This window comes from Helicoverpa armigera, chromosome 9 (assembly GCF_030705265.1).
Source record: "Helicoverpa armigera isolate CAAS_96S chromosome 9, ASM3070526v1, whole genome shotgun sequence".
In the NCBI taxonomy this organism is placed as follows: Eukaryota; Metazoa; Arthropoda; class Insecta; order Lepidoptera; family Noctuidae; genus Helicoverpa; species Helicoverpa armigera.
The window spans coordinates 12,907,078-12,917,161 of NC_087128.1; the positions used below are offsets into that span (position 1 = coordinate 12,907,078).

General features: G+C 36.8%; 1 protein-coding gene across 1 annotated transcript in view; it reads right to left on the minus strand.

Annotated features, from left to right (window-relative positions):
- LOC110379454 (somatostatin receptor type 2) overlaps positions 1-8,824 on the minus strand; it is a 130,146-nt gene extending 121,322 nt beyond the window's left edge. Inside the window, exon 1 of the mRNA XM_064036165.1 lies at positions 8,583-8,824. The gene's annotated coding sequence lies outside the window, so the exon portion shown is untranslated. The remainder of the gene's footprint in view (positions 1-8,582) is intronic.
- Between the last annotated feature and the right edge of the window lie 1,260 nt (positions 8,825-10,084).

Consider the following 10,084-nt stretch of genomic DNA (forward strand, 5'->3'; position numbering starts at 1 on the left):
GTACTTACCATACTACAATTACACTATTTACTTTTCACTATTTACTTGTTATACTATCAAAATCTATACCGATGACTACGATTTGTACGGCGGCGCTTGCGCACCGAATGAGCTCGAAACTTTACCGTGACGAGCACCTCGATTTCTCGTCCCTCCGACCAACTCAGTTTTATTGACCTTTCAATTTAACAGCCGTATTACAAACAATTGGTACATGATATCATTGCAGGACACATAGCGTCAGACGCCCCATGAAGTGCGCTACTGAACTATACCACACACACCCTGCATACCTTAAGGGCTGAAATACTATAACCGAATAACTATAAAAAACTATGTGAAATCGGCCCTTAGGTGGAGACTATCTTGAGATAAAAAACAAACTATGGGGGTTATCTCAATACGAAAGGTAGTGTGTGTTAGGGCATTTCATGGGCTATCTGGCGATAGTAATCCTAACAATGTGACCTAAGCCCTAGTATTGTTAATTTGCATGTGAAATGAAAGTCAAAACACAAACATTATTTATTGTTCTATAACTTAAACTATTGACAATATTTCTATAAATTAAGTTAGTTTTTATACAATGAGACCTAGGCTTTCAGTTAAACACTATTTCACTAATGAAAGTCTAGGTTTTTTGCTATCAAGAAATGTTTACATGGGTAAATCAGGCCTTAAACGGCAGAACTATTAGGTTAATTATACATAATTAGGTAGGTTAAGGTTACCGCTACAAAACTATTACAATTTGGTATCAAAAAATACTATAATTTACAAATTAAAGCACTATCAAAATCTGAACAGAATTCTATAACAATTTAGAAGGAGGGTGCACGTGAAAAACATACCTTGGCGCGGCTCACGGCACTTTTTGCTCATTACCCTCATCACAAAATTGTTAGAGTATAAATAGTTACGCGCATACACGAACACTCAGGCATTATGATTTTGCACTCGCGGCGCACGGATGCGTCTGTCGCGAACACTAATTGTTATACACTCCTTGTGTACTACATGGGAAACTGGGCTTATGTAGGTATTTAGTGTTAGGTACTCTCGATGTTTCAAAGGTGGTTCGGTGGCGACCAATCAAAGCTTTAGGTGGCTGGTCAGGCAGATGATGACGTTTCGAACAGTGTAAACTAAAATTAATTTCACCGCTGAATAAAATTCTTTGTCTCATTTCAAATAATAAGCAACTTTTTGAAGTAAGTCCAGGTTTCTAGATTCGGGATTTTTACGTAAATTTTTGGTAAAATCATTTCGACCTACATAACTGAAAATTGGATAGTAAAAATATAATGACGCGGCCTTGCTTTGTTTGTAAATTTAATTAAACATTTATATTTTAGTACACCTGCCAAGCGAAACGAACTCCGACCTTTTATATAGAACAAGAAATCATAAGAAAACTGGATAAATTGAATATTAAATTAAATCGTCCATTTGTAGATAGATTACTAAGGATAACTTTAGTAATAACCTGTCATACGTAATTAACATGTTTTCTATAGCTACTTGTGAAGTGCACCACAGTGCTCCAGCCAACTCAGCTAGCATAGGAACTTTACTTGCAATTAGTTGACAATATTCTAATTTAGCATTCGAAAGCAACATTTAAGTAATCTTAGGTACTAGGACATAGTAGCTAACGAACCTTTTCTTCACTTAATTATATTGTTGACAATAATATTAACTACATGTTGTACACCAAAAACAAAAATACTTATTATTAATTTCCGGTAGTAGTGTGTAGCCGCAACCCCAGTCAGTACATATGTAACATATTACTATGTCACTGTGTGTGTTTGCTCCTCGCAATAATTAGTCGCATCGTGTGTTGGTCACCGCTCCCGAGACTCCCACTTATTGGCCACAACGAACCTAACTATTAAGTAATAAGGATACAACTGACACACTGTGCCTTAATACGTAACAACAGATGTTATCGAGTCCCGTGGGTAATATTCCTTACCACAAAAATCTGAATCAGGTAACTTTTGTCTTACCCTAAGAACAACATAGCCAACTAACTCAAAATTATATCTAGTAAACGCCCGTTGTACTCCATAGTTAATGTTGTTCTAACGTAAAAATATGAAGTCCTGCAGGCATTCACTTTTAAACCAGTAACATATATCGTAGCGGCGGTCATGCGAAGCGAGTTTAAACTAGTGGCGCAGGGTATCTATTTGCTGAAGACGTTTAAATCTTACAGTTTATCGCTGCAGGCCTTCTCCCTGAATACTGCACAACTGCCTGAAACTTTGATTACCTCTCAAACGAAATGAGCACCTTACTGCATGCTCCAAGTACAGGTAAAGATACGGTGATAAAGTCAGATCGCTCATAAAACAGTACAGTTCAAAGGCATCCTGAAATTGTAGCGTCGGTAAAGTGGAACATTTTTAACGAACAGTAATTAAACTCTTCAGGAAATGGACAGCTCGACACAGCTGCGACTGCTGGTGCGTGAAACACCTGTTAGTGCGAGTGCTCCTATTCTCCCAATTGGAATTCTATTCGCTATCATAGATTTGTGTGCTATGCGACATTTTGACCAAATTTGTGCTATACCGTTTACATAGTGCATATTTATTTACGTCCTACATATAGTCTTCTTCTTCTCACTTGGGCTATTTACATTTTCAATGCTATTTTCCTTTTGGAAATTGTGTATAGTAATTTTAATACTAGGATCTTCTCATTTCTTCATGAACTCATTTGTTTGGGTATTTAATATCTAGGAATAAAAATAAACAATGTGAGGATCAACATAGAAGGTTTAATCCTATGAAACCGACACTACAATGGGAGCGTGTCAGACCGCGGGGTTATTGTGAAACAATGCGGGATTCAGCAGACGCTGTCCTGAATAGTGACGTATGTCATAAACATATCATTGTGCCTAATGTCGTTACGCGATAAGCCGCGACGGTGACGGCTTTTATTTTATTGTTTTATCGCACCAAGCTTAAACCGATATAAATACATCGGCTTTGTGATAACACGATTTTAGTCCCGTTGTGTGAATTATTACACATTTTCTGGTCCACACTTGACCTACGCCCACAACTAGTTCTATTTTTTTTATTTTGAGGGCAGTGCAGCCAAATTACAACTTTGTGAAGTTTTGGGTCAACTACCTACTAATAATGAAACACATAATTATGAGCTTCACTAAGTCTACAATAGTAGTAACAGGTATCCCACCCAAAACAAAAATGTGAAAGACTGCCAAGTTCGATAATATGGGAATGCTTCGCCTATAAAAGAAGTGAGATCTGAATAAGTACCAAGTTCCATACACATACCTCAGTTAAAAATAGTTACTTTTTAATGATGTTACTTGGCAAGTTTTCATACACCTTGTTATAAACCTACTAAACGCAATGAATCAAGTATTTAATTTTCTATTAAAACTTGCCAAGTAATCATCATTAAAAAGTAACTATTTTTAACTGAGGTATGTGTATGGAACTTGGTACTTATTCAGATCTCACTTCTTTTATAGGCGAAGCATTCCCATATTATCGAACTTGGCAGTCTTTCACATTTTTATTTCATTTATTTTGTAAGGTTGTTTATTTTATTTTTTCTTATGATGAAGTTAGTTAAAGAAATGTCTCATTTATACTATCTTTTAGATTTTTTAATATGCACTATGTTTCTTACAAAGAAATGAACTAGATTAACTATGACTAGATTTACCAAGTGACTGACATGACATGTTATCATATATTATGTTCGTGGATCAAAGTTACAGATTCGTTATTTTCGAAAGTGATTCACACTTGGCCGTTTTCAGATTTTTACTTTACTTTGACTAAATACAAACCTTTGTACCATTCGAAGATATATTATATAAATATAGATAAATTTAGTTCGTTTTAGTTCCTTAGGGGTATAAATTTACACCGGGTATAAAACACCTTCATTATTTTGAAACCGACTCACACTTGGCCATTTTTAGATTTTTCCCTTTACCTTGACATAAAGACCTACCTCCATGCCAAATTTCAAGTCAATACGACCATTGGAAGTGGTCTAGGTTTTTGATGAGTGAGTCAGTGAATCAGTGAATAAGTGAATAAGTGAATAAGTGAATCAGTGAATAAGTGTATAGTAAAAATAGCGATTTTCTGACGTCAATATCTCAAGACCTACAATAGGTATATTAATGAAATTTTGTATTTTAGATAAGTGAGGGGGTCTCAACAGATACTAGAAATTTGATATGCGTAAATAAAATAGATTTTGAGTTACAGGGGGGTCGAATTTGGCCCGAAATGGTTCGTGTAATATAACCCACGGCCGGTGTGTCGCCTTTTTTGCTCGAACTTGGCGGACACACTGCCGTGTGTCTAGATTCGGCGGCAGTAAGCAGAAGCCACTCATGTTTACTCACAAGTCGCTCGCACCTAATTAACTAGCAATCAATAATCATGTACAATTAGTTACTAATCTGGGTTGGAACATCGCGTACTTTTGCACTCCCAATATTAGTTAGTATCCTGCGTGGTATATCATTATGATAATTATTTATTTGACATCATTCATTTTTAAAAGCTGTCGACTTTTGGAGGCATGCACAATATAGATACATACATATAGATACTACCCGTAATAGTCACAAAATACCCGTTCCAGAATTTTATAAATGGAAACGAGCAACATCCTAAATTCAAAAACAAATCGCGTATCCATTTCGTGTCGTAGAGGTTTTATAATGCCAGGACCATAATAATACCAATACCAACAATGATAATGACGATAGCTTCATTGCGAGACTGAAGAAAATATGGGTACCGAAAGTATAACCTACCTACATCCTTTCGTTCACTGGACCAGTTAATAAGAAGTCGTGTCCCACCAGTACACTATAAATGTCCCATTGATTACGTCCCTGTGTGGACACACAGGGCGTCACATCTATTGTAATGAGCGTGGCGCCCTCTGCCCTCCGCCAGGAAAACACCATGAAGCCACACTAATTACTAGCCTCACTGTATGGACACATACAGAAATCTTACTTCCAACAGTATTGATAAAATCTTACAACACGTTTTGTTTTACGTGAACAAATTATTTGAAATTCATGTGAGCAAGTGATATCGTTATACCCTAAGTCTGAAATCTGTCGAATCCGAATGGACATAAGACCGACGATGTGAGAATAGTTTCTTACTACATCTAGATGACTTTTCCATAAATAAAAGCTTAAGATGGACACTGCGAACTAGAAGAGGAAAATGTCCTAGATAGAGCAAAGTGGAAGAAGAAGATAAGGAAAGTGGATCCCGTCACAAGACGGGATAAACGTTAAGAAGAAGAAGATAGACAAGAACCTTCCTATACACACTTAAAATATATTTGCTGCTAACGTAAGCTGATACTTCTGTATGTGAGTGCGTGGTGTCCCGGCATGCCACAGGTCGTGATTTGATCCGGCGGCCGAGCAATTACAGAGGTCTGTCTGTTTGTCACATGTGCCAGATCACGCGGAATCACCCCCGCTCAACGCGCCCCGCGGCCCTCCCGGCCTGTCCCTGCGACTGGCTTTCATTTGTCTTTTAATGTACTCTTTACTGGAGTAAATCTCAATCAATATAATTTTCCACTGTTATTGGTAATTTTACTACTTTAACGATGTTATGGGAAATTAGTTATAAAATCATAGACTACTTAGGCGTCGTCCTAATTGGGAGCAATCGCGCGATGGCGCGATGCGTTTTTCATCTCACTATCTCACTTGCGAGGTTCAAATAGGACACTCTGATGAAATCTGTATGTTTGAACTCATCGAACGACGAGAACGCATCGTGTCATAGCACAATCGCTGTCAATTAGGACGACGTCTTAGATGAAAAACGCATCGCGCCATCGCACGATCGCTGCCAATTAGGACGACGCCTTACTCTATTCAAGGGTAGTTGGCAAGTATCCGTGCTTTTGTCGGATACATAAAATCTCCATTAGGTGGTAACAAAAGAAAGCTCTCTTTAAATACGTTAAATGTCAAGCATGTCAAATGTTAGCATTTTTTATAATTTTGCCGAGTTAATTCCTATGATTATACCAAACATAAACATAACATCGTTTTTATTCTTATCTACACTCATTCCTAATAATAAATAAAGGATTGCTGAATTCTAAGAAGAAGTACATAAATCGCAACATTTTAATTTGGCATTCTGCTGTTTATTTAACGAGTTTGAGTGTAATTATACATTTTACAAACAGATAACGTTAAATGTTTGACGACTGCGAGATTGTTTGGAGAGCGCCTCTCAAATATTTTTATTGTGTCGTAAAGTATACGAGTCATGTGTAATGTTTCTACATACAGTATATTAAGATGGCATCCTAACTGCGCCTATCTTACAACGGATCAATAGATCGGTATCAGTGATAGATATGAGACATTCATTCACAAGTTGATATATCTTGGAAGTTGCTCGGTTGTGCAAAGGTGTTGTTATCGCTGAGATAATACCGCGGTTATCGTCGGAGGAGTTATGTGAATTAGCGACAAATCTCTATCTCCGGTCACCTGCCCGACTACAGATACGAGTAAATACCTGTTACTTATATACAATATACATACATCATTACATCAGTGTGTTATCTTCAAGGGATTAATCAAAATATATTTGGTGAATGCAATTAAAAATTCATAAGCAATAAAATATATAAGCGCTGTCCAATACTGTCCATAACTTTCGAAAAGCCATGAAAACGTTGAAAAGTGATTAAACATTAACTCAACTGATCAAAGAAGCAAATTAAATGCAAACTAAAAGCACCATAGTGAGTGTCTCGCGATGAAACAATGCGAATGGCCACAAATGCTGAGCCGAGTGCAGCGCGCCGCGATACTTTGCGATAACGCGGGGAAATATGGACATCGCTTCACGGTGCTCACTCAGTTCTCTCTGTTGTTACGTTAAAGCTACTACTATAAATCGCTTTATAATATGAATTTACCATTTAAAAGGGGTGTATAGTGCGAACTAAGAGTTCTATTGTGCACAATTATATGAATTTAATTACGTTGATCTGACAACGGCGTATAGCACAAGAATTACGTTAATTTAAAGGAACAATGTTGTATTTGAGATTTTATAAAACTTTGCAAGATGTCATCTATATTTTTTTTACTTCGGAAAACTTTTCCATAATTTCTCAGGTGTTTAAAACTAAAAAACTCAGCTGGAAAGTTTATTATCTCTTGGATCTCTTTAATTGTAATAACTACTTGCTTTAAGTGAATATTAGTTATGTGAATCAGACTACTTAAGAACGAACACTTTGCATAATACCTATATACCTATTTCAAAATTTTCGTTATTATGTATTATATAAGTATGTATTAAATGTTCAGCCTTCATCTTCTTGCAAAAATATAATTATTTAGTATATTAACATCAAGCATTAATCAAGATGTGGTATATTTATAAGAGGACAATAAAAGTGTTATGTAATGTTAACTAATAACTTCCTACACTATTCCTAGCACTAAAATGGTTGTATATGTTATATAATATATCTAAACATCAGATATTAATATAATTGCTGTTATTACGTAACTGTTTATTGAGTATAATTAACTGTATATTAGTCGGTATGTAACAGATATATTGACGAACTAGATCAGATACAAATTCAATCATAATCAAAGCATACTATAGTGTTTATGTTTGTCGTGAAGATACATGAGTATAATTACAATTCCATAGAGTTGTGGCAGCCATAGGATATTCAAAACCAATTTTCTCGCTAGTTATTCCGAATGTACAAAATTCAATTGAAAGTGGGTTTGATTCAACTTTTTGTATGATTATATTATTATACGATTTAGAATTTAAAATATTGGGATAATGAAAAGTCTGACAAAGTTTTCATCGAATTTTGAGCAAAGTTGTCCAAGTTTCTCGATTCGACTACACTTTAAAGACTTAAAACACAAGTACTGCTTCTTAGTTAGCATCTGCTGTGCAGAAACAAAAGTTTTTTTACACATAAACATTACAGCCGGTGTACCCGAACTGTGTATCATCATCATCATCATCATCATCATCATCATCAGCCTATCGCAGTCCACTGCTGGACATAGGCCTCTCCAAGTGCACGCCACTGAGATCGATTTTCGGCTTCTGTATCATCACAGATATAAATATCTCGTCCAATAGTGTGTGTATACAGGTAAATATTATGCGAAGTGAGATCCTTTCCAATTCGCTATCAGTGGTACAGCGCTAAATGGAAGGCAGTATCACAAGTTGCTTTTTAATTACACTCGGATAACGTTATCAGTCGCTCGATAAACTGCTGTTCTGCGAGTGACACATGTGTGCGTGTGTACACACGGAGCACGCACACAGGCGCGCGGCGCAGCGCCGTGACGAGCTGATAGTCACACTCGAGCGCGTTCGCCACAGCCGAGCAAACTGACTTCACTTACCATACTTAAAGTTTTGTTACTCAGTTTTGAAAGAGTCTCTCTTACTTATTCAGCATTTATCATGAGAACTAATGCCTTATTTGTAAGTAAAATATTTATAGAGCTCAATACTTACTTGAAAGTTTTTCAAAGTTCAAAACTGTAAGTTTATAACACTAAAACGTTTTTACATGTAAGTTCTAAAACGCTGAGAGTCCACTTAGTAACGTAACATTCACTGTACATACATGAATAGTCTAAATCACACACGTAAGATATACTTCGTACGTCGAGTCGAGTAAAGTTTCGCGAGAGCTCCGCTACAGGGCAGACACGAGTGGCCGAGGCGAGCGCTACGCGCCAACTGACGCCGCGGCCCGGCTACGCTCCACCACTTGAATGACTCGTAGCGCGTAGCGCGGGGCTCGTAGACCTGGCTACGAACTACTGTAGAACGCCTACGGCCTGTCAGTCCTGATTTCTAAAGAAAAACACTGTTAATAATAATTCCTCCCTTCACTTTACAAGTATTTAAAAAGTTTTTACTTAATGAAATTATTTAATTAAGAAAATATTCAAGACTACGGAGACTAGATAAGCGCTCAAAACTTTGAATTTAATTACATAAAAACCTTAAATCTTCAAATTAACCTTGGACCCACAGAATTTTTAAATTTAATGAATGTTGGAGGCTCAGATACTTTTTGGTTGTGTACAAGACATGCTTCTTGGCATTTGAGAGCAAGAAATTAATATTATTTCAAACAGGCCCATAAGCATATTTTTAATCTATGAAAACATGAAGTATGTCCAAAGCTATTTCAGTCAAGTATAAAGTAAGCCACATAATGTATGTTCGATAAACTGACTCACGGTAGGTACATATATATAAATAAAGCCACAATAGCCTCTTCCATGCTATTATGTACATAAATCCTTTATCTTTTGATGACAATCTTTCAATGATCTTCATTTTTATAAATCTCCAATACAATGTGGACCCGATCACATAGATGTCTGGAGTGATGTCACAGCCGATCTATTCACGTACCGCTGACTACATATATTATTATAAATAATTGTATTTTGTAGAATGTGACGGACGCCACGCATTAGCCGTGACTTATCGCCGCAATAATATCAAAGTGCGGCTTTTATTTATTTTTACGGTTCATTGATACGATTTATCGTTTCCACATAAAATTGCCAGGAGACTTTCCAAAGGTGATAATTCTTGACTATTCTATTTAAGCATAGTAAATCCTAATAATTTACGAACTAACGTAAAAAGCTACCTTCCTGTGTGCCAGTATGAATGAGTCTCCCGAACATATGGTGAGCGGTTCGATTCCCGCGTCGTGCTCGCTAATGTCGGCCATCAAAGCGCCGCTGTTTATTATTTATTCGTTTGTGCGATTACATATGTTCGCGGATCACTCTCGCGGGACCCATTACACAGCTGTTGATGGATCAGGACACATGCTTGAATGAGAATAACGGCCTATTGCGAAATGTTCACTAAATAAATCTTTGCTATTGTGTTACTTTATAACATACTAGCCGTTTTCCCGCGGTTTCACCCGCGTCCCGTGGTTACTACTGCCCATACCGGGATAAAATGTAGCCTATGTTACTCGT